At 38.4% G+C, this 24,573-nt stretch overlaps 1 long non-coding RNA gene across 2 annotated transcripts; it reads left to right on the forward strand.

Moving 5' to 3' along the window:
- The first annotated feature begins 485 nt into the window (after window positions 1–485).
- On the forward strand, window positions 486–24,449 carry LOC307176135. Of its 2 annotated transcripts, XR_013824615.1 has the most exons (5): window positions 486–564; window positions 1,408–1,518; window positions 3,367–3,646; window positions 5,137–5,355; window positions 23,693–24,449. It is a non-coding gene; the product is annotated as an uncharacterized lncRNA (long non-coding RNA). The 2 variants fall into 2 exon arrangements; XR_013824616.1 differs by lacking the exon at window positions 5,137–5,355 and having other exon boundaries at window positions 3,367–3,449.
- The last annotated feature ends 124 nt before the right edge of the window (window positions 24,450–24,573 follow it).

Consider the following 24,573-nt stretch of genomic DNA (forward strand, 5'->3'; position numbering starts at 1 on the left):
TCTGATGTCTGACTTCACTACAGTCCATTTGTTACCAAGACCAAGCTTGTACTGCTCACCACATGACAGGCCAATAAATCAAGGGATGAAGTGTTGGGGCAATGAATAGTGACTTTATTTGGAAAGCCAGCAGACTGAGAAGATGGCAGACTGGTGTCCCAAAGAACCATCTTACCCAAGTTAGAATTCAGCCTTCTTTTATACAAAAAGAGGAGGGGGTATGGTTGGTTGTTATAAACTTTTTGCTGCTCTCCAGACCATGGAGTGGATGTGACAGTCCTTTGTTCTTGCAGCTGTCCAAGTATGTCTGGTCATGATGTTCCTGTAAACCTCCAACAAGATAAATGTTATTCTCTGTTCTGCAACACTTTATCTCTATATGAATGGAAAAGTGTTATACCTTTAAAGGTCAAGCTTGGGAGGCAGAGCTTTGAGAAAGAGCTATTATGTATATTTCAGGCTAGAAGCAACATTCTTTTGCAAAGGTGCAGAGCCAGTATAACTAAGCACAAGCAACAGAGCACAGAGGTTGGAGCTAAAGGAATAGATCCAATACGGAGTCAGGTTTGTTTTTCTCTGTTTGCATACTCTTTTCTTTGAAGTCCTATAGTACCTCAGGTTTGCATGAGCAAATCTAACACTGAGCTATATCCTGTTTTGTATTACTTTCTAATATTTTAATGTATGACATGTTTCTCCAACTAGATAGCACTTCTCAGAGTGAGTGCAGCAGCCACATTTGCTCCTTTTCTGTCTCCACTATCTAGCCTATATAGACACCTTGCAGTCAAGGCTGTCTATCAATTAATTGAGCAAAGTCTAGGAGTGAGGATGGTGAAGGGGGATGATTTTTCATCCGAAATCTGACCCCCAAATTTACTCAGATTCTCTCCTTCTGTTCCAGTACCACCATGCTTATTTTCTGCCTCTTGCTTGGACTTTGACTTATGTTCTCTCCCTCTTCAACTAGGTTGTCTAGTCACTGAGGACAAGGACAGTACTATACACCTGTTTATAGTTCTAATTCCTTATACCAAATATAGTTTTAGTTCTTCAGTGCAAATAACAGAAACTAATTTTGTTTAACTTCAACTCGAATTACATTTATTTGAAAATATAAGTTAAGAGCTTGAAAGCTTGTAGGGAGAGATGAAGATCCAAGCCCAGGACACATAGTCAGGTCCAGTAGATCTCTGCAGCAGGAAGCATTTGAGAATCCTCCATCGACACAGCCACTGCAATCAATCAACTCCATCTGCTTTTCTATGCTTAGGTCACTCTGCTGACAATTAAAAAATGCCTGCATAGAGTGATCAGACTAGTTTAGGCTGCATGTTCACCCTTGACTATGCCTGGACAGTGAGAAGAAGGGCCTGACAGCCCTTGTCAATTCTTTAATTTTTTTAGATGGAGGGAAGTCTCTGGATTTCCTGCCCCAGCGAGACTATATGCATCTCTTAAGAAAGGACCATGAATGCTGGGTGGCTTCTAATTGACAAGTGCCCATTTGAGGATCTGGTAAATATTTAATGCTTTGTTGATGATGAATGGGCAGAAATGGGGTTTAAGACTTATTTTACAAACTTATGTAGTAGGAAAGTATATCTTTTCATAAACTTCAATAATAATTTTTATTCCTTTCTACAATATATTCTTATAAAGAAACACATACAAATGCTTATCCAAAATTACAGAATGGGAAGATAAAAAAATATTTTCAACAGAATCCTATTTTAACATAAAATAACCATTAGAAACCTCTTACAAATCAGTCATTTCTGTATCCAAACTAGGCATGGCTGTATCAAAAGCACAAAGACAATCAGCCTGTTTTCTGGAACAACAAGCCTCATTCACGTTGCTTTCTGTGTTTATTACCGAGATTATGTTCTTAAAAATACCCGAGATTGTAGGGACTATCAAAAAGCCCTGGGCTAACTGAATCCATTGCGAACAGTTCCAGGGGACTCTAGGTCACATGGCTTCCATAATACCTGCAGTCCTCCTCTCTGCATTGTGCAAGGCCTTTGAGTCCGAAGGAAATTTACAGAGTGGAAGGATTTGAGAATCCTCTATAGTAGGACAATCCTGGAAGAACTGGGCTATCATGGGATGATTGGCTTGTGGCATTCATGCACTTATTAATTCCTTTCTTCACCCATCCACTAAACATTTATTTAGTATCTAGTATTTCCCCAGGCACTGTGCTAGTAGGCACTAGGAATAGATTAGGACTAATATTTAACCAGCACAAACCTCCAGCCACATTGGTGGTTTATAGTCAGCATCTGTTCTGATTGGTCAAAGCTTCTCCCATACTGGTTGTGAAATACATTGAGCAGCATCCCTGGATACGAAGATGGGTAAGATATAGTTCTTGCTCTGAGGAAGCTTATAGTTTGGTAGAAGGGAGAAACACATAAGTAAATGAAAGCAATACAGTACAGTGAGAGCTATTCTTGGCCTGATAATTTATTTTTTAGTTTGGTCTGTTTCAGGCTTCTGGGTTTTCTTTACATCTTTCATTTACATTGTAAAAACTATATCCATCCAGAAACAAAGTAAAAGTATACTATATTAACAGTAGAGACATTGCTGCAACTCTCTGATCTCTTCCAAGGCAAAGCCTCTCGCTCTAATAATTCTTGGAAATGATTTATTTTCCCAGAGCTTTTACATTCATACAAGCGTAACTAATTGTGTAATGAGAGACCGAGGCAGAAAATAGCAAATGAGCAGTTATATTCCTTCTCTTTCCCAGTTATTGATTATGGTAGATTTCCCCCGAAACCCGAAAAAAACTAATATCTGCTGAGAAGCTACTAAGTGACAGACAATAGATGTGGAGGCTGGAAATACAAATATTTAACAAACGCGGTCCCTTCAAGAAACTGAAAATAACTTAGTATGATTAAATGCAGAGTATGTGCCTTGTGAAATCCAAGTCCCAGAGAAGTTAAATAATTTTCCCAGGTTTGCTGACTCCTCTACTTCTTCAATTACTCATTTAGCAATGAATTTTTAGAGTGTTATGAGTAAAACATAGTCAAGACATACCAGTATCTTTATTTTTTCCTGCATTTAATTTTGTTGGAACCCCTGCCACTCTGGATTATTTTGGTGGCAGGGAGGGGGAGGGGATGAATTAAGTGCTACCCCATGCAGACTAGTATCTTTCAGTGTGACCTCAGTTCAGTCAACAAATGAATGAAGAGGAAGAAAAGGGCTATAGCATCTTTTTAGCTGACCTGTTAGAATGAGATGGTCATTAGGATTTTGGCTTCTTTCACTTTTCACCTGAAGCCAATGCCATCCTACCAGCACACATGTATCCTACTGCTAATTTTGTCCATGTTTATTTTACAGGTAACTGGAGCCCATGGCCCATAGGGGGATGCTTCATGTGCGTGTGATGTACATTTTTAAGCAGCTGCTGGTACAGTGAGAAGGTACATCATGAGCAGATAGAAGCTATAACACTTAGCTGTCCCAGTGGCAACATGACAATGTTAAATTCTAAGTGGCAGTGTCTGCATAGGAGTTTGGAAACAGCAGACTGTGCATCTCATATACTCATGTGAAAAGCTTCTCTGGGAACACCATACTTTCATTCTTTTAAAGAAGAAACAGCCTCTGTCTTTAACAGGTCTGTTGGTCAGAGGTAATGTTTGCAAATAAAATTCAAGTTAATATGTTAAATTTCAAATCCCACTGAAAATAGTTACTTCAGGATGCCTTCTTCTGTCTCATATCTGAGCCTCAAGGTGAAATGGGTATCTTCACTCCTACTGATGAAAACAATTGGCAAGTCTCCTTGCTTTAAACATAGAGAGCCTTCTTTGCTTGCTATGAAAAAATAATGAGGATGATTGAAAGCACTCATTGTAGCTAATGTTATTCAAACTCTACTTTCTCTTATAATATGGCAACTGATACTTAGTAAAATAAACAGAAATATTATTAAGTAAAAAATTTATATTTTAAGTAAAGGTGACCAAAAAGCTTTTAAGTCTTTAAAAATTACCTCTATGCCTGTTACTGGAAACTTTTTGGTCCTGTCTGTTTGTTTAATGCTTACCACTCACTAGAGCATTAGAGAGGAACAAGAAGGAGGGAAGGGAGAGGAGAAGGTGGGGTAGCAGAGCAGGGGGTTACAGCACCTATTCTACAGCCAGGATTTCCTTGTCCAAATTCCAGCTCAGCCACCTTTGAGCTGTGTGATCCTTGAAAAGTTCCTCAATTTTTCTGTGCTATCTTATATAAAATTGATATAATAATAGTAATAGTAGTAATAATTTCGCAGGGTTTTATGAATAATAAGTAAATTAATATTTGCCAAGCACTAAGGCAGTGCCTGGCATATAGTAAATACTAAATAGGTGTTTGTTAAATAGAGTTGTAGTGGTTACAGTCATAACAGCTAACATTTGCTGAGCCTGGAACTGTGCCAAACACTATACTTAACATTTTTGTGTAGGTTTGCTCCTCTAGCCCTCACAAAACCCCTATGAATTTGGTATCTTCATTATCCCCAGTTTATAGATGTGGGAACCGAGGCTTAAGGTGATCAGGTAACTTGTTTCAGGTCACAGAGATGTGAGAGAATGACCAACTATTTGGAATCTATGCGGCTGGAATCTAAAGAGCCTGCACCTTCACTTAGCATAAAGTTTAGAATAAAATATATAAAATAAAAACATTTTTATGAGTATAGGAAGCAATTGGAAAAAAGAAACCCATGATGGTTCAAACATCCCTCATCTCCCCCAAGAATTCACTTAATAGATAATTTGTGTAGCCTGTCTCTGCCTTTGCTTCCTGTGTTCCTTTCTTCACCTTAGTGAAGAGAAGTAAGATGGTGGAGCCTTGAACACACTTTACATTTTTGGGGGGAAAGTGGCATTTTTGAAGGGGAATGCTTCAGGAGTGATGGCATTTAGATGGCATTCTTGTAAATTTTATATAACAGATTTGCATCTTAATGTTTTCTTGGTACATGAAAAAAGAAAAATTTCAACAGTAAACAGGACAGAAATCTAAAGCGCTGCTGTGTCAGTTAGGGATGTGTTCGTCTCCTCAACTCGGTCATCGAAGACCCAGGCTCACTTTTTCTTCTTTTCATTTCACTATTCTTAGCATGTTAGTGTGACTTTCCATGGTCTCAGGATGTCTACTCCCGTGGAAGCCCACATTTTCCTTCAAGGTGGGAAGCGAAGCAAAGAGTAAAAAGCTTACCAGAAGCCCCCAAATGTCCTCTTATGTCATCATGACTTTGTTGGTTGGAAACTGGTCACATGACTAGCCTAGCTGTGAAAAAGTCTACCAGAGTGACCTCTTCCAGCCTCTAGAGTGAAGGTGGGTAGAGGAAAGAGGAGTGGGTTAGCCAGCCACCTGGGTCTATCACAGCTACTCAAAATGCAGTTGATTTTTTAGTAAAGATGGGAAAACTTTCACTTAGATACTTAGACTAACATGAATTAATTGTGTGTGTGTGTGTGTGTGTGTGTGTGTGTGTGTGTGTGTGTGAGAGAGAGAGAGAGAGAGAAAGAGAGAGAGAGAGAGAAAGAGAGAGAGAGAGAGGGAGAACAAATTGGCAACACAGGGTGGTCAATTACGTCTTCTCTGTTAAAACAAAACTTAAAAAGCATAAATTTAACCCATCTATAGTGTATAAGAAACTGACATATCATTATAACTAATTTTAAAGAAATTTGAGACCTATATAAAAAAATTGTGTCTTCCTTTTTTTTTTTAAATTTATTTATCTTTGGCTGCGTTGGGTCTTTGTTGCTGTGCACGGGCTTTCTCTAGTTGTGGTGAGCGGGGGCTACTCTTTGTTGTGGTGCGCAGGCTTCTCATTGCAGTGGCTTCTCTTCTGGAGCACGGGCTCTAGGTGTGTGGGCTTCAGTAGTTGTGGCACGTGGGCTCAGTAGTTGTGGCTCTCAGGCTCTAGAGTACAGGCTCTGTAGTTGTGGCGCACGGGCTTAGTTGCTCCGTGGCATGTGGGATCTTCCGGGACCAGGGATCGAACCCATGTCCCCTGCATTGGCAGGCAGATTCTTAACCACTGTGTGAACAGGGAAGTCCCTGTGTCTTCCTGATTTAGTCTTACTGATACTGATCATCATTTATTTGATCCAAGAGTTTCTTTATTCTCTCTGCCTTTCTGTTAACAATGTACTGAAAGTGTAGAAAAGCCAATTTGCTTACTCTCAGCTCCCTCAGGATCTAATTCAAGTTGCAACCACCTAACTGGATTTGAAGAGTTTTGGGATCTTAAATCACCAGAGTTTAGTTTAGTACAGACCAGCCACTAAAGTTTTGTTAGTATTCTTGTGTCTTGGAGAAAGCTTCTCTGTCCCTTTACATGAGAGAAACTTGACTTCCACTCCTGAGGACATTTCATACACTAAGGGCACAATTACTCCAACTTTCTCTGTTCCTTAAATTGGAAGAGGACAGACTATCTGGCCCCCACTCAACGCCCATATCTATACACGCTGTATTTTGGCAGTCTTTGAAGATCTGTCTCAGCTTTTAGCAGATTTAGAGTTCAGCTTCAGCAAAGGTTCTAAATATAATACAGTAATAATGTCTACCATATACTGACTATGTGCCAGGCTAAGTGCTTCAAATGTATTACGTTAAAGCTTCGTGACTCCACAAGTGGTTGTATTATCTTCATTTCATAGGTGAACAAACTGAGAGAGATTAAGCCTTTGCTCAAGGCCTTTTAGCTGGTAAATGCCCAAATTAAGTTTTTAATGAAGTTCTATGTGATCCCAAAGACCATTATCTTCTATTAAAAATATTTTAAAATTAAAGTTTGTTTTTATTGAAGTAAAATATGCACATAATTTAAAAGCCAAACAAGACCAAAAGGCTTACAAACAACAAAACAGCAATTCCCTGCTCACCCCTCTTCATGTTCCTGTTGTACTTCCCTTCAGCCAAGACTTTCAACCCTTATTAGTCTCCATGGGAATTAACTTCACACTTCTAAGAAATTTGCTTACACTATTGTTTCTTTTAAATTTTAATCTAAAATTTCAGTTAATTAGAAATTACATGAGGAATACATACATTTACATTCTTATTTAAAATATTCAAATAGGACTGAAGTTCATTTACTAGAAAAGTTCTCTTTACTTCCTCCCAACCCTACACTCCAACTCTTTTTTTCTTTTTATAATGAAAAATTTCAAACTTCAAAGTTTGAAACTTCAAACTTCAAAAAATTTCAAACTTCAAAGAATTTCAAATTTCAAAGAAATCAATTTCTTTGATAGCATCCTTGCTTTTAGGCGTGACAAATTGTCCTGGGCTCATTTTGTACATTTCTTACTCCAGACCTGAAATCAGGCATTTCTCTAAGAAGCTTTCCTTCCTTTTACTGGAATGTAGTACTGTATTTAAAGACTGAGCAGTACAGTATCTGTTGACTTCCTTTTCCATAGATGAGGATTTTGCTCTCTTACATCATTCCCTGTCAATCAATGACTGTATCATAATTTTCGGTTAAATCAATATTCACTGATTGCATTGTTATGATTCCCATAATGTGTTGTGATTATTTTTCTATTCTTGCACAACTTTTTGTATTCCTCCTGAGATAATTCTTATTCTCTTTTTAATTTGCTTAGCTTTCTATGTACCTTACTCTAAATGCCTGTTCTTCTCAAATACCCCAGTTGTTTTTTTTTTTAATGAACTTTTCCTCACAAATACATCAGAAAATCTATCACTTCCACTTTTTTGATTGTTTGTTTTCTTCTGGACATTTCTATCAGTCATTCCGTTCCGATCTGTACTGGTTGCTTTCATGGCCTACTGTAAAGCTTTTGCCCTGGAAATTTCTGTCATCAAGGGATCCCGTTTGACATTCTTCTGCATGAGATCTCATTTTCTCTTGGATCCTATGTCTTCCTCTTCTCGGTTTATTCCCCTTTTTTGATGGAGAACATTCTCCAGAAATTCCTGAGAAAATTCCCGAACTAGAGTTTCAAATACCTTGGCAAGGTTTCAAAGACCATGGATGTTCAGAAAGGTCTATTTATTCTACCATTGCTCTTGATTAGTGGCTTGGCTGGGTATGGAATGCTAGACTGAAAATGCTTCTCACAAAGAATTTGATGATGTTGCTTTTCCTTTTTTTTTCAAGTTTCTAATATTGCCTTAGGAGTACAATGTTTTCCTTAATAGATGACCTTTTTCTTCTCTCTGAAAGTTTTTGGGTCTTCTCTTTATTCCTAGGGTTGTAAAATTTCATGATGATGATCCCTAGGTACATCATTTTCTTGTTGTTGTTCATTGTACTGGGTGCTCAGTGGTTCTTTTAATCTGGATTTCAAGTCCTTCAGTTCTGCAAAATATTCTTGATTTATGGCTTTTATAATTTCTTCTCATCTGCCTTTTTTCATCCTTTGGGAACTTCAATTATTAGATATTTGACCTGTCAGTCATATTTCTTCATCTTTAAGCCCTTTTTTTGTGTATTTTTCTGCTGTAATATTTTATTTTTTTGTTTTCCAAAACCTTCTACTTGTGTTCCTTCATTAAAAAAAAAAAAAAAACCTGTTGTTCCTTGATTCAATATTCAATATCTCTCTAAGGATATGAATAGTATATGATTTACATGGTTTCTGTATCTACATCCAAGGGCATATGTCTGCTGAATGGAGTACAAGCCAAATCCAATATTAACAATTGTTTAAAAAATATTATCAAGTGTTTTTAATTTGGAGAAACAGAAATCTACCAAAGTTAACAGAATTGATTAGCTTTTACAAGAAAGGATTTGCTATCTATGGAAGAAGCTTTCTTGTTTTAGTAAGTTGTGATTCAAAAGAGCAATATAAAAATGCAATGCAAACACCCATCACACATTCTCCTTTGAAGAGGATGTGGTTGATGCCCAATACAGGGCTGTGATCCATGGACTTCCTGCTTGATTACACAAGTATGGTGAAACACTGCAGTGAAGCAGTATGTATTGTTACTGACAGGTTTTAATCTGGAGATTTGTGATACAATACAGCCTTCTTGCTCTCTGTAAATTTACCCAAGGGCTCACATCAAAGGGAAAGTTGTGATTATGATAATTTTAAAATATCTATTAGTTTATATTTAACAGATAATAGAGTATACCCTGTGCCATTCTATGATTTTTTTCTTTTAAATTTCTCTTACTTTTGTCTCCTAGGAAATCCTGACACCACATTGACTCAAAAAACCACTCTTAGGTCCACAATATACTTATATTCCAGATCTAGCTGCTTTCAAAATGGCAGATTGGTTTAAAACACTTCCACAAAATTTATTTAAGTGAATCATTCTATATCAATAAAATAAAGATCACTGTGAATGGTCATTGTTCAACGGCCTTGTTGATACTCTGGATTTTCTCAGCTTCCTCTTCCAATATGCAAATCCTGATACTCAGCTAATTTCTTACTTGAGCCAAAACTGTTTTTTATACTTATTTTTTCTCCATTTAGATGAGAAACTTCTTGAGACATCAGACTTGACTTTTTTTAAAAAGTGAAATTGCTATTTCCTACTAAACACTAAACCTAATTGATAATTTTCTTTGCCCATTTCTCATACCCTAAAGACTTTCCTCTTCTTTTCATACATTTTTCTTAACTTCTGAGTCCCCAGTTTTCTATACAAAAGAAGTGCTCTCTATATAGCAATACCAGTGCTCCTCAGAATTATGTTGGAATAGTAACAATAAGAAATTAGAAGAGTTTAGACAGCTGAAGTTCTCCTTCTGTGTGTGTGTGTGTGTGTGTGCGTGCGCGTGCACATGGGTGTGCTGGTAATGGGTACATAGCTGGAGAGCCCTGCTTATCTCTTAGTCACCTGTATGGTACCCAAAGATGGGATCTTGCTTCTGAGTAGATCGATGTTGCCCATGGCTGCTTCTATATTTTTTAAGGAGGCCTCAGAGAAATTTGAGTTTGAATCTCAGCATTGCCACTTAATAACTGTGTGCCCTATTTACTTATATATAAAACAGAGATCTTTTTTACCTTATCATAAGACTTATATGAGGACTAAACAAGGTCATGCATGCAAAATGTCTAGCAAAGCAACTAGAATGTTAATAAACCCCCAACAATTGATTAAAGAAATTGGATGCTTTTTCTAGGCTGTTTTTAATGGGTATAGAGCAATCTTGAGAAAGGAAGTACTCCATCCAATTCTTTTTAGTGACAGTTTCATAATTAGGCAGGAAATTACTTTAGTTGCCAGAGACTACTAGCTGCAAATAATCCCTTCTCATGGAGAGCAAGTGAGGAATCCAGAAAGAGAAGTGGAGAAAATTTTCATCTGAGGAATGCTGTTTCTTGAACATGCCAGTCTTGTTTCTATCTTTTTCTCTGGCTGTTCCTTCTCCTGGAAGGATGTTTACAGGCGTGATGTTTATACGACTAGCTGCTCTTGTTCAGATCTTAGATTAAATTTAAATTTTTCAAAAAAAGTTAGTTCCTGACCAATCAACTCAAAGTAGACCTTACCGTGATCTAGCTCTTTTCTTGTTTGTTTTGCATGTCGGTTTACTTACTGCACTCCCCCACAATGTAAGCTGGTACTTTGTCCATCTAGGTCACTAAATCCCAGTGGGTCATATGCACGTGTATTTAGTACACAGCAGTCATTAAAAAAATATTTGTTGAATGAACTTTTGAACAGGCAGACCATATTTCAACACTAAGAATGCAAAGAACAGTGATGAAATAAAATTCATGTTTTATGGAAGACAAGAAAATTTAAGCATAAAAATGATCTCTACCCATTTTGGCCTCCTCCCTTCTCTTCAGGGTGTCTTGTACTTCTGCATTAATCCTGAAGAGATAATATTCCTTCCTAGTCTTGTAAGCGGTCATGATGACCCACTACTCACTTTGTACACGCAGATCTGGATTGTGTTAACTGTCAGAACGTCATTTGATGAGTAACTCTTGGTCTCAGAAACATATGTAATTGTGCTTGACCTTTAATAGGTGGAAGAGTCCTCAGAGTTTTCTGAAAGATTGTCTCCTGGGTTACAATCCTCAGATAGGCTCCAATAAAATTTTCTATTTCGTTCTTAGATTGATTATTAATTAATTTTTCATCAACAATAGACAGTCAGTCATTGACTTATTGCTAGTAATTCACTACTCTCTATGTATGGAGAAACCACTTAATGATGGTGGTGAAGCAGATACTCAATAGAAGTTTCCTGAATAAATCAAAAAGCAAGGAGTCAATTTAGTTGGTAGTTGACGATGGAGCTATAGTCAATGAGAGTGTGTTTTAGAAGTAATTTATCAATCGCTGGCCCCAGGATGAGGCAAGGTACAGTGAACAGAGGATGTCAAGGTCTTTTACATCCAAGCAGTCCATCCTCACATGTTGTCCCATGACTGCCCAGGCACCCTTCCCCAATTCTTTTAGCAGCACCTGAATTCTGCTCCTTTTAATCTTTCTGCTCCTTTAACTTTCCATCAATCAAATCTCATCTACCCTATGCTCTTTCACAAAAAGCCTTGTTCAACAGATAGTGTTTTCAATAACTTTCCTCCTCTTTGACTTCTCATGCAACCCAATTAATAAAATAAATTAGAATGTATTTTAATAGCACTCTCCTTTGTTCATTGTTCAGTAATGAATAGTGGACTGGCTCAAGCACCATCAGCAGAAAGATAGTTTAGTAAAGAGTTCGAGAATGGGCCAGTATCTATTAAAAGGCTGAAAGAGGAGTGTGTTTTGGGCCCATGTCTACTGAGGCAGAAATTCCATTTTGCTAACACCCCCTCCACACCCATTGTCTGAAGGATGCACTGCTGTTGACTTACTAAGTGGGCCCAAATGATCCCTGTTGGGCCTTTGAAATTCCCATGGAAATTTGTAAATTCTATCTATTCTCCGAGCAGCCAGCCATGGCTAATGGCAGGCCAATGATGTTAGTGGAAAACAACTTTAGCTTTTTATATTGGCTTGATTGAAGAACTAGGTAAATATGAAATTGTTACACATTTTTTTCTGATTTGTTTCATAATAATTAATAATACCTAACATTTAATGAATAGTTAACATGTGTTGAGCATTTTTATAAGTGCTTAACATGTGGTTTTTTATTTTATCTCCTTTTTACAGGAAAGGTTTCCAGAAGGTCAGAGAGATTAGGTAATTTTGCCAAAGGTCATTCAGGTAGTAGAAAGCAGAGCCAGAAATTTGATGCCAGCTTGTTTGGTCCTTATTCGGAGCGCTTGATCCCTGACCCACTCTTACTCTGGCAAGTGTGTGAAAGAGCGATGATTACAAGCTGATCTAAAACACAATAGCAATTGTCTCCAAAGAATTTCAACATAACAAAATCCAGAAATACGCCTTTCCCTTGCCATAGATAATCCTCGTGATAAGCACAGTTCAAAGGTTATTAAAATAATTTCAGATTGTTTAATTCTATATACGAAATGGCATATCTCATTAAGTAGTATTTCAAAGATGAAATACTGTATTTTGTTAATTGTTCTCTCTGAAAGGCTCTCGTGTTTTATTTTTCTAGGTGGACTTTTTCCACCTGTTAACCACTAGGTGGTGCATGGGTTATGCAAACACCTCAAATCTCTTAAAAGAAATTAGTCCAAAACAAAAGGGAAAAAATTCAGCCGATAAATGTGGAATTTGGACTCAGTTGAAGACGTATTTCTAACGGTGGGAAGCTGGGAGTCTAGTTCCATCCCTTTTCCTTTCAGAATAAACATTAATAGCTACTTAATCTGAGATAAAGAAGATATGAGTAATAGTCAAAAGCTGTCAAGAGTTTGTCTCAGAAAACTTCATGCCCATAATTGCAGCCAAGGTTGGTATTTTGAAAAATAGGAACAAATTCCAAGAAACCAAACAACAGCTTCCTCTAACTCTGTGTTTTCTTGAACCTAGTAAAATCTGCAAGTAGTTATTTCTTCCTAATTTTCTTTAATTACTCTGTAATAAAAATGGGCATGAATAGCCAGTTACCACTTTCTAGCAACCATCTGACCAACCAAAAATTCTGATATTCGAAAATTCAGGGTTGTTCAATGAATAAGACTGGAAAATTCTTGGAAACCCCATGAGAATGAATTTTAAAACCAAAGGGAAGTCACTTATTCTTTTTGAGCTTGAGTTGATTTTTCTACAGAATGAAAAATTAGCCCTTTACAGGCAGCTGTATGACATCTAAAGAAAAAGAGAACAGCATTGGTGATTATACCCACAAACACACATATGTACAGGTATCATCTGTTGTTTGGTTTTCACAGAGTTATGTTCTGTTTCCATATTTAAGGGTACACGATGACCTTATATTTGCTGAAGGAGTAAGGAGAACGAAACCTCGTTTTTCATCACACCAGGTGTGGTGGTGGTTGGAATTAGGTATTGCTCAAGGGAGTACCATCATTCGTTCTATTTTTCACAAGCCCTGCAGATCCTGTTTGTGACACAAATTATGGTGATAATAGGCACTAACATGCACTGCTAGTTAACAGTTTTCACTATATGTGGAGTTTTTTCCTCTAAGTTTTTTCCTCAGGTAAATATATTTGATCAACTCTTAGCTGTTAAACCTTAAGAATACCCAGTTGTCATTTTCATTTTGGACTAGGTCCAGGTTTTTGGATTATAAACATAACTGGAAATGACCCAGTAACAAACACATGGATGAAATAAATAATGCCCACAAAACAGTCCTGCCAGCATGATGCTTATTTCCACATTTAGATGAAAATTGTTGACCTAATTCTTCTGCCTTTGGTGGAATTCAGAGTTATAACAGAGCCAGAGCGCTTTGTTTGCTCACGTCTTCACTTGGGCTGTCATTCTCAGTCCTGAACAGGGAGGGGGCGCCAATGCTGCATGGATGAAAAACAGCGTGGTTTCCGTGGGAAGGGCGCTTTTCTTTCTCTATTAGGGGTATTGAAGTCTAGGGTCCTCTCTAAAGACACACCATTCTTTTTTGGGTAAACTGCAAAAGCAATTTTGGCTTCATGTTAATTACATTCGCTGTGCTGAATTTTATAAGCAATATTTACATTCACTATTTTATGGTAATGTTGGTTATTTATCTTTATGATTATCAGGCAACTGACAAAGTATACAGGCATTCAGTGGGCATCTAGGGTGCCTTAAAAAAAAAAGCAGCTTTCTAAGCAATATAGATTAGGGGAGAAATGTGAAATGTGGTGGATGGGTAGAAAAGGGAGAGGAGATCAAAGAGACATCTGTGTTTCTTCTCTCTGAAGACTTCTGACGTTTATGTCACCCTCATTCTGCATTCAGTGTCTCTAAAGATCTGGTAGAGCCACCCTCTAACATTAGTCATTGGCCTCACCTTGACCCACTCATAAATGGGTCAGGACATGCTCCAGCCCCAAGCTATGCTGGATAATCTGTTTAGTACAGAACATAGATAGGATTCAGCATAAGTGTTCAGGATGCATTACTGGATGCATAAATGGTTATTCATTTACTTGAAAAGAATTTTGGTCCTAGAAAGGAATCAATCCTTAACTGGAAATATAAAGAACATTTGATTACAGTATCATTGGTCATTTTATATGAGAATATGATGCTCTATTTTCAACAAAAGTGATCAATAATAAGGCTCTGTATGTCTCTCAGGAAAAAAGGTTAATGTATCGTTTCAGAGTTAGGAATAGTTTGACATCAGGTAGATGGAAGATCAGAAAAAAGAGACTCAGACTTCCCTGGTGGTACAGTGGTTAAGAATCCGCCTTCCAATGCAGGGGACGTGGGTTCGATCTCTGGTCGGGGAACTCAGATCCCACATGCCTCAGGGCAGCTAAGCCCGTGCGCCACAACAAAGAGCCCGCATGCCTCAACGGAAGATCCCGTGTGCCACAACTAAGACCTGACGCAGTCAAATAAATAAATAAATTAATTAATTAAAAAAACACATTATAACTAGATGAAACAATATCTCCCTTTGTTGACAGCACTGGTGAATTCTGACACTGGTAAGTTTAACAACAACAAAAAAAGAGACTCTAGATGCCGTTTAAAGCCACTCTGGTATCTCAAGTCTTCAAAGGAATACGATTAGTCTATAAATGAAAACTAGTGTTTCAAGAACGGTCACCCAGTGTAATCTGGCTATGTTGAAAATGTCCTCTTTTCTGAGGAACAATACATGCTGGATTCTATGACCTGTGTGAAATGGCAGGATTTTCTTTTACTTTCAGTCTCTTTGGGACCACACATTATAACTTTAGTGGCCGTTCACCAAGTGGTCACTCAGGGCCTCCAAAATGCAAAGGATTGAGCTCTACAGTGCTGGCAATAAGCTAGGTGATAGTCACACTGTGGCCATTGTCACCCTTTTATAATACCATTGTTTAGGGTTAATAAAAAACCATGACAATTCAAAATTATTTGCATAAGGAAAATGTAGCATTGGTAAGAAAACAAACAAACAAGAACAGTGGTGAGTCAAGGAAACACCCAGCAGACAAATCTTTAAGAAAATCCTCTAGTTACTAAGTCTGGGAAGGGTCAGTCTCTAAAGGACTAAGGGAATTCCTGTGAGCATTTTGTAAACTGCTCTTTAGGGTATGCTAATACAGGATTACTTCCTCCCACCTATCTCATTCCCCACTAAGGCATATTCTTATTTGGGGGGAAGTGGACAGCCCTCAACTGAACTCCAACTTAGGTGAGGTAGCTAGCTCTCTCGTTTACAGTGGGTTAAAGGGAAGACACGCAGCTGTGGAATCTTTGATCCTAAAGGATAGAGATGATATATTGGTGGGAATAAACCCATTGGCTGCCTTACCTTCTAAGATCTGGATGATATCTTTTTAATTCCTACTGCATGTTTCATTGACTTACCAGGTAAAAAGAGTGAGTTGAGGCTGTGGACAAAGAATGTCGCCTGCCATATCACTAAACAAAGGATGTTGGGACCACTGAGCCATCCGCCACTGCAGTGCCTCCCCCTCCCCCAACAGTATACCTCCGGGGGGATTCAGGATGAAGAAAACAGGATACTAGCCCTAGATAGTTAAAGTGCATAGCCAAGAAATGATTTCAATGAGCCCAGTCTCTTGCATCTTCCCATATATAGAAAAGTGCTAAATTCATAAACTTGAGATGTCTGGTTTTCTTTAACTAACAGTAATCTTTTGATGTTTCAACAGCCTGTTTTTTGGCTTTTTTTTTTTTTTTTTTTTGTAAAAACTCCTATGTACTCTGGAGAGGCTGTATCTCAGGCTTAAGTCCTCAGTATGTCTGCTGAATGAAACATAATTCTCAACTTTTAGGTTGTGCATTTCTTTTCCGTGACAAAGCTTATAAAGAAGATACTTCACACAACCTAAGCTGATGAGGGGTTTGGACTTAATATCTCCAACTCGATCTTAGACCCTCTCAAAAACAGCATCACTTATTTTTTAATAGAACTTCAATCCTTCAAGTTAAAAACAAAATGAGTGTACCAATGAAATGTATAGAAACCAAATGAATATTCCAGAAGGACCGCAATGCTTACAGTTCTTTCCCTCTGCTGTTGTGATATTAAAAATAGGAATTTATTTTGTAGAAGACCATCACTTTGAATATATATTAATTTCATATTTTTTCATTCTTTAAATCTCTTCTCCATTTTTTTGCCATTGAATATAAATACTTCTTGCACTTTTTTTCTAATTGGAATTCAAAACACTTTAAATAGACTGTATTTTGAGTTAAAACACGTTTTCTTGGTAAATATCATAGATTTCCTCAGCACTATAATTTCTGGAGATAATTGATAGCATTGCTATTATCATAAAAAAAGTAAGATCGTTGCCACATGAGACAGTACTGTACAAATCATGTGAAACAAATATATTTTCTCCTTTCAGAAATTCTTTTTCTAAGAGGTTTGCCATACACGGTGGGCGGGGGTCTGATTTTGCTTAAACATCAATAGCAAGAAGATTATATTCATATGAGTAAAATGCTTGGTAATATATGTATTATTAATATGTTTTAGATTATATTTGTTTGGCAATTTTATTTAGGTTTATGGAGCAGTTTTAAAATTTATTACCTAATTTAATCCTCAGAAGATATTATTCCCTCTTTTTATACATTAGCAAACTGAAGCTTGGGGAAGTGAAGGGACTTTGCTTAAGATAGACAGATGGCAAGGAGCAGAGCCAAATGTAGAAGTATTTTGTCCGCAACTCATGTGCAGCATATTGGGGTTTGCAGAATAAATATAATACATAGTTGCTGCCTTTAGGGAATTTACAGTTTAGTTGGGAAAAAGATTGATGTTAGGAAAACAGCTTGCACGAATGGTAGATGGAGCATGGTCTTGGGACCAGAGGGCTTTGCAGCTCATAAAAACCTGCTTCTTTGATTTGAATAAAGTTATAAGTAAACTATAAAGCAGAAAATCTTTTGACTGATAAAGGTGCTGTCACAGACATCTGTTGTCTAAGGGTCTCAGAGCCAATTTGAGATAGATTTACCTCCACATAAACGTTCGTCAACCATATCACCACGTCTTCCCAACAGCCATGCAGCACACAACTTAACTAAACAAGGGAAGCCAGGCTGTGTTGTTGACAAAATGCACCCAGTTTTAAATGCATTCAATTTTACATCCCTGGCCTGTGGCAGGATGAGCAGCAGGATGCATGTCAGGTACTCTGGTTGAACACGCTGCTCCAAGTGACCTCAGGCTCCATCCTCTGTAAAACTAGTTGCTGGTTAATATTCAGCTGGGCTGTTAACTAGAGCACAAAAGTAGGGACAAAATTTGCAATCTGTTAATGTTTTCTTAAAATCTTGTTAAGCAAAAGCTAAATCCATCATTAACAGAGCAATATAAATTAGGTGCTGTAATTAGCAGTCCAAATGTATACCTTTGCAAAAGGTTATCTTTAATGTCTTTTTTTAAAAAAATTAACATATTGATAATTATATGTTTTGGATAATCATAGCCACGGGGGAAAACTAGGAACTGCAAAAGTACTATTGCTTAGTCAAACAGAAATGAAAAGGTAATGTCTGCCAATGTCATAAGCATGGGAAAGAAAATGAATAATAGATGACACATCCATGTATCTAACAAACTAGATTTAACAAATATTAACAAATATTACCATGTTTCCTTTAAATTGGTATTTTTTTAAAGAAATAAAGTGTTTACTGTAGCTGAAAAAAAAGAAAGAAAGAAAGAAAGAAGTGTAGTCCAAAGGAGCTACCACATAGAATAGTGTTGCGTAGTTAAGATCCTTTGGAAGGAAGAGACAGACAATTTAAAAGTAACTTTTAGTATCTTGCCCTTTATGGAGATTGTGTAGATAAAGCATACCCACAGTTTGGCACAAAGTAAGTATGCAAAAACCATGCTTGCTCTTATGAAGTTAGTGTTTGTGATAATCAGAGAATGTAGATCCTCTATCATTGTTTCCAGGGCCTTTCAGGCTTCAATATAGCCCTTATCTTGTTGTATGCTAATGCTGTTGACTTGATTTGACCCACTCCTCGGGCTTGGAGCTTTCTTAGGACAAAGACTCACCTTTCTCTCCCTGGCAACTACCACATCATCTGGTGGACAATAGGTACTAAATAAGTATTTGTCAAAGTAATGTCTTTAGTCTAATTTTTCTCTGTTCATTATTTCATATTGATAATCTGATTTTAGCTAATCAAAAAGAGTCAGAACAGAATCTGTTTAGATCAGAACAACATCATCTCTCACCTGTGTTATTTCAGCAACTTACCTTACCTCTCTCCATCTCTCTTCTGCTTCCTCCACCCTCTCATCCATTATCATTAGTTCAATCCTTACGATGTTGTCAGCAGATCTTTTAAAATAAAATCTGATTCTATCATTCTTTTGCTCAAAAAGTTGTGGTGCTTTCACATGCCCCCTGGGGTAAATAATGTAACTTTTTTCATGAAAGGCAAGGTCTTTCCATGAGTAGATGCTTCCCCCTCCAGTTTCTCTGCCACATCCCCCTTTTATTTTACACTCCAACTATACTACAACCTGTGTTGCATTCTTATCTTTTTTAACTTTTCCAACTGCCTGTAACACGCCCTCCCATCCCCAGACCTCCCCACGACACTCTTGCTTCTCTGCCTAGCAGTCTTTTACTTATTCTCTTGCTTGCAGCGGAATAGTTATCTCTCTATGAATCTTCCCTCATTCTCCTTTTCCTCTGCTCCTCACTGCCCCCACTGCTACCTCCCTGCCGCCTCCCTCAGGCTTACACATACCTTTATTAAATCAAAGATCTTGTATTAAAATTGTGTGTTTTCATGTCTATCTGCCCTCAAAACCATAAGATCCTTGAGATAGGGTACTATTTGGCAGGCAATAGTAACTCGAGGCATATTTGTTGAATAAATGAATGAATGAGTAAATGAATTTGATAGGTCTGACTATAAAAATGTCTTCATCGGGCTTCCCTGGTGGCGCAGTGGTTGAGAGTCCGCCTGCCGATGCAGGGGACACGGGTTCCCGGTCCGGGAAGATCCCACATGCCGCGGAGCGGCTGGGCCCGTGAGCCATGGCCGCTGAGCCTGCGCGTCCGGAGCCTGTGCTCCGCAACGGGAGAGGCTACAACAGTGAGAGGCCCGCGTACCGCAAAAAACAAAACAAAACAAAAAAACAATGTCTTCATAAAGTCAGAAATTCAAAAAGAAAAAGAGAACCCCTGTAATCTGGAGATTTGTTGAAATGACAAATTCTCCATGTCGTGGTGATAAATGCAGCAACGAAGGAAAAAAAATTCTCACGTGTTCAGTCCTCCTTCGCCACAGGCACATAGACCAGCTGTCCTAATACTTTTCCCCTCACTTTCTGCTTTAAGAAAGAAAGAGAGGACAACACGATTCAGAAGAAATTTTCCATGACATTAAAGAATATCATGGAAGTGGCTATACAGCTGGTGAGATGAGTGAAAATAAACTCAGTGATTTAATATAAACTGTTACTTACTTCTACAGAAAAGAAACATTGTACAGGTGTTCACTGAAAATAGTGCAGCCTGGTGGGGCCCATATTGGCTTCTGAGGATGGGATCTGCATCTGAATCATTTTTGGTTTCCCGACAATGCCCAATACAGGTGTGCATACAGTAGGTGTTTGTTAAATACCTGAAGAAAGGAATAATCTGACCCATTCTTTTAGAGGCATTAGGTAAGTAATTTAAAGAGAGTTAGATATTGTCCTAATCTCTGGATTATGGTACCAAAGTGATAAGGATGCTGCTGGGAGCCTTTTCACTATATATATATATATATATATATATATATATATATATATATATATATATATATATATATATAAAACACGGTCAATAAAAGTGAAAATGTAATGTCTGCCAATGTCATAATCATGAGAAAGGAAAATGAATCCAACACAACTACTGTTTCCTCTCTGGTCAAAGGTATTTTGAAAATGAGGCTTCTTGTGTGGTTAGAATCAGCGTGTTGCTAAATCATGTGTCTGATGCTCTGCTGAGTCTTGTTAATTTTGGCTTAAAAAATGAAGCCTGGAACAAAGGGTGGGAATCTTTGAAGTTTTCTCCTGTGTTCCACCAAGAACCTATTTGTTTTCAGTCCCTGAAGCAGGGGTTTTTCTCCTTTCTTTTCACCTAAATCTTTCTCTCATCCAACTATCCATTTTTAATTACTCTTGCTGTCTGAATTTAAATTATTCCACAAATATTTGTTGAACACCTACTCTGTGCCAGGTTCTCTTCCAAGCCCTGGAGACACAGCAGGGTTCCCTGCTGTCCCTGATCCCAGGAGTGTACAATCTAGTCCTGCAAGACCAAAGATAAACTGTTAGTACATCGTGTGCCTGGTGGGGTAAGAATTTCTGAAGGGGTAGGAGGCAGAGGCTGTGGGACCAAAGGAACAAGAGCTCTTTTAGATGATATTACCAGGAAAGACAGCTCCTAGGAGGCAACATTTTCCTTTGTTTTATCCCATTTTTCACTTCCATCCACATGATTGCCAAAGAGTCTAGCTTAGATGAGTCTGATATTGATAGCTATTTATTATTACCTTGGAGACACTTGTAAAGATCTTGCTGGATCTCTGATGGAACGCTCCTATTCACACTTCACATTCTCCAAGTGTTTCTGAGGTGCAGGGCTGTGGTAGGTGCCGTAGGGAGCGACGAGGTCCTGGAGAAGACAGAGCTCCCCTCTCTTTGTTGCTTATGAGACAAAGCACACGCTACTCACGTAAGTGTTGAAGAACTTCTATTTATGAAGCAGCCGGCCAAAAGCACAACCTAATACACCTGAATTAAAAACCCAGCACTTTCAGGGAAGAATGAGGAAAATGTCGCCTCCTAGACCATTTTGTCTTATGATCATAGCTCTCCTTTCCATGGAGGAGCATAAAATTCCAGCAGCACAGTAGGAGGCCATTCTGGTATTTACAGCTTTGAAAATGGGGAGACCTTGCCCGCTAGAGAGCAGAGATGTACTCAGGAAAAATTCTTGTTGATTCAGAATAACTTCAACCTACTTGCCCTATAACTCCAGTTTCTTTCTGGGTTTGACTCTTCCGCAATTTCATTTGAGGTATAGACCAAAGAAAATAAGGTTAGCTTTATGATTTAAATGTCTCAATCTCTACACCAATGATGATCTAGAGTTTTCAACATCCTAATGAGAAATGGTGGAACTTGCCAAGCAGAATGGTTATGTTTAAATAGACCTTCTCCAGAAATTCTTCTGCCAATGAATTTCTGAAGCTGGGGTACTACCTTGGTTGGGAATTTACTTTCTTCTCAGTACCTATGTTCTAGTTATTATTACCATGTAATGAATCACCCCCAAACTTAGTAGCTTAAAACACACAATTATTTCCTTATCTCTACTGTTTCTGTGGGGCAGCTGTTTGGCAAGAGAGGCTTGGCGGGGTGGTGCTGGCCCAGGGTGCTCATGTGGCTGCAGAGAGTGGCTGAATTGGAGAAGCAGGGGCAGGAGTAGCTGTGGGCTCCCTTCGTGTTGTCCCAAGTCTTCTTGAGTGTTTTTTCTGTGGGGGTTAGATTGGGCTTCCTCATAGGATGGTGGCTTTGGGGCAGCTGGCCGCTTGCAGGGCGGTTCAGGGCTCTGACATGAGTGTTCTGGCGTACACGGGGAAGCTCACCTAGCCTCAGAAGTCACACAGCATCACTTCTGCTTCATTCCAGTGCCTTCATATCTCTCACAACCCTGCTCACATTCAAGACTGAAGGGGGAGTTGCAGGGTCCTAGGGGAGCATTTGGGATGGGAGAGAACATTGCTGCTGTCTTTGGAAAATATACTCTGCCATAGCCTACTCATAACAGGTTGCAGGAACAGGCTTATTTTAGGAGACAGACAACTTCTGATGGAATGAAAATGTGGCTAGTGGTTGGAAATTAGAAGTGAGAAGTCAAGAGGGCCCAAATATCAGGTGAACTAAATACTAAAGGGGGAAAGACAAACCTTCTACTCCTTTTTTTATTTTCACATTGAGGTAAAAACACCACAGTTATTTTTAACAAAATAAAAATGTGATATTTTTCTTTTAGTACTGCTATGTATTATTCTGTGGTGAAAAATAATGATCCCAAATCTCTACAATAACTTCACTATTTAAATGCTGACAGTAGACCTAAAAACACGTTGATTCTGATAAGTTTTATCCCCTGACTGAAAGAAGAAGAAAAAACTCAGACATCTTATCTCACAGTCACAGGAGGAATGTGAGAAAACTGCATATATTACATAGTGCTGAAACTGGGGCTCGAGTTCCTGGTTTATGCTTCTTAATTTGCTATTTTAAAAATGGTTTGGTGTTGGTGGGGCTGATTGGAATTATAATGGAAGCCACATGATCCTGAATTATAAATTAATATAAACAGGTTTTCAGATGTAAGTTTCTGTCAGCTGAGAAATCAATTATAATTCAGAATTATTCATTTATTTTTCATCCTATGTAAACATTCTAGCCCTCGTCATAATCGTGAACGCATGATGTTCATGTTTTCAACTTAGAACACACGATGCTGCGTAATTCAGATTTATTAATGGTTGACCATTAATGTACTCTGGTTTTTTTTTTTTTTTTAGAAATTTGATTTTTTGTCATTCCTTTCAGGGCGGGGGTGGTTTATTTATTTTTTAATAAATCTATCTATCTATCTATCTATTTATTTATTTTTTGGCTGCGTTGAGTCTTCGTTGCTGCATGCGGGCTTTTCTCTAGCTGCAGTGAGCGGGGGCTACTCTTTGCCGCGGTGTGTGGGCTTCTCATTGCTGTGGCTTGTCTTACCATTAATATACTCTTGACCTTGACTTGTGAGGAATTGGTATTTGTTGTCTCCTTCATTCCGTTGTGATTTTGAACGTGGGCCCTCCTTCATGTGTACCCAGGAGAAGGCATACTCACCCTTAACCAATGATCCCCTTGGATTCGTGTCAGGCCTCAATATACTTTCAAAGCTGGCACAATATTTACTTCCAATTTTTCAAACCATGTTTCCAATACGGCTTTAAAATCTCTGTGTGTGTGTGTGTGTGTGTGTGTGTGTGTGTTATCTGAATGGAGGAAAATATCTCAAATGGGTGTGAAAATATGTGAAAACGGTTGCCTCTCATTTCTCATTCTACTTGCTGAACTTCTATCTCTTCTGCTTTGAATCTCTAGGAAGACGTTTGGGGCAGGACCAAAGAAAGGATACACTCCAAATGAGGGAAATAAGTTGGTCCTTCCTTGTGATAAATGCCTTGGACTGAAAACTCTCCCTCGTGTGGTGTGATGGTGTCCAGTGTCTGTGCTCCTGCAGCAAATAACCCCAGCGGGACCAGCGTACACCACAGCCCATCACGTTGGGACAGCACATCCGATTAGCAGAACACTTCCCACTTCCCCACCCTCTTGTAAACGGAACACCTGGGGAGTTTTCTGCAGCGGTTCTGCCTCTGAGAGGGGCTGCGTGGAATTCCACTCTGAGAGTTTGAACTCATACAGCTCTTAGCACAGATGGTTTGTGGGATTTTTTTCCTGATGCCAATACGGTCAGACGTTTTCTCAAAAAGAAAGTGAGAAATATCAACAGCAGTAATCTCTTCATTTTACCTTATTTAAACTAAATTGTATGGAGGCCCAGACAATTTTTTTTTCAGATCTGCCTACAGTTACAGTTAGGGTGTCAAGGCAGACTGGGAAGCAGCTTGTTCTTTTGTCACAAGGTAATTAGATAAATGCAGCTGAACCCCTTACACAGCTCTTCAGTCACTATCCAGTAAATTAAGGCTATTATGGGTTAGAATGACATGTTGCAACTGTCTTCAGGTTGAACTGAAGCATTATATTTCATCAAGTACCACCAATGATTTCAAAACCAGAAATCATCAGCTGCATAGCACAGGGAGACCAGCTTGGTGCTTTGTGTCCAACTAGAGGGGTGGGATAGGGAGGGTGGGAGGGAGATGCAAGAGGGAGGAGGTATGGGAATATATGTATACATATAGCTGATTCACTTTTTTATACAGCAGAAACTAACACACTATTGTAAACCAATTATA

The sequence above is a fragment of the Stenella coeruleoalba genome (genome assembly GCF_951394435.1).
Source record: "Stenella coeruleoalba genome assembly, chromosome: 17".
Lineage (NCBI taxonomy): Eukaryota > Metazoa > Chordata > Mammalia > Artiodactyla > Delphinidae > Stenella > Stenella coeruleoalba.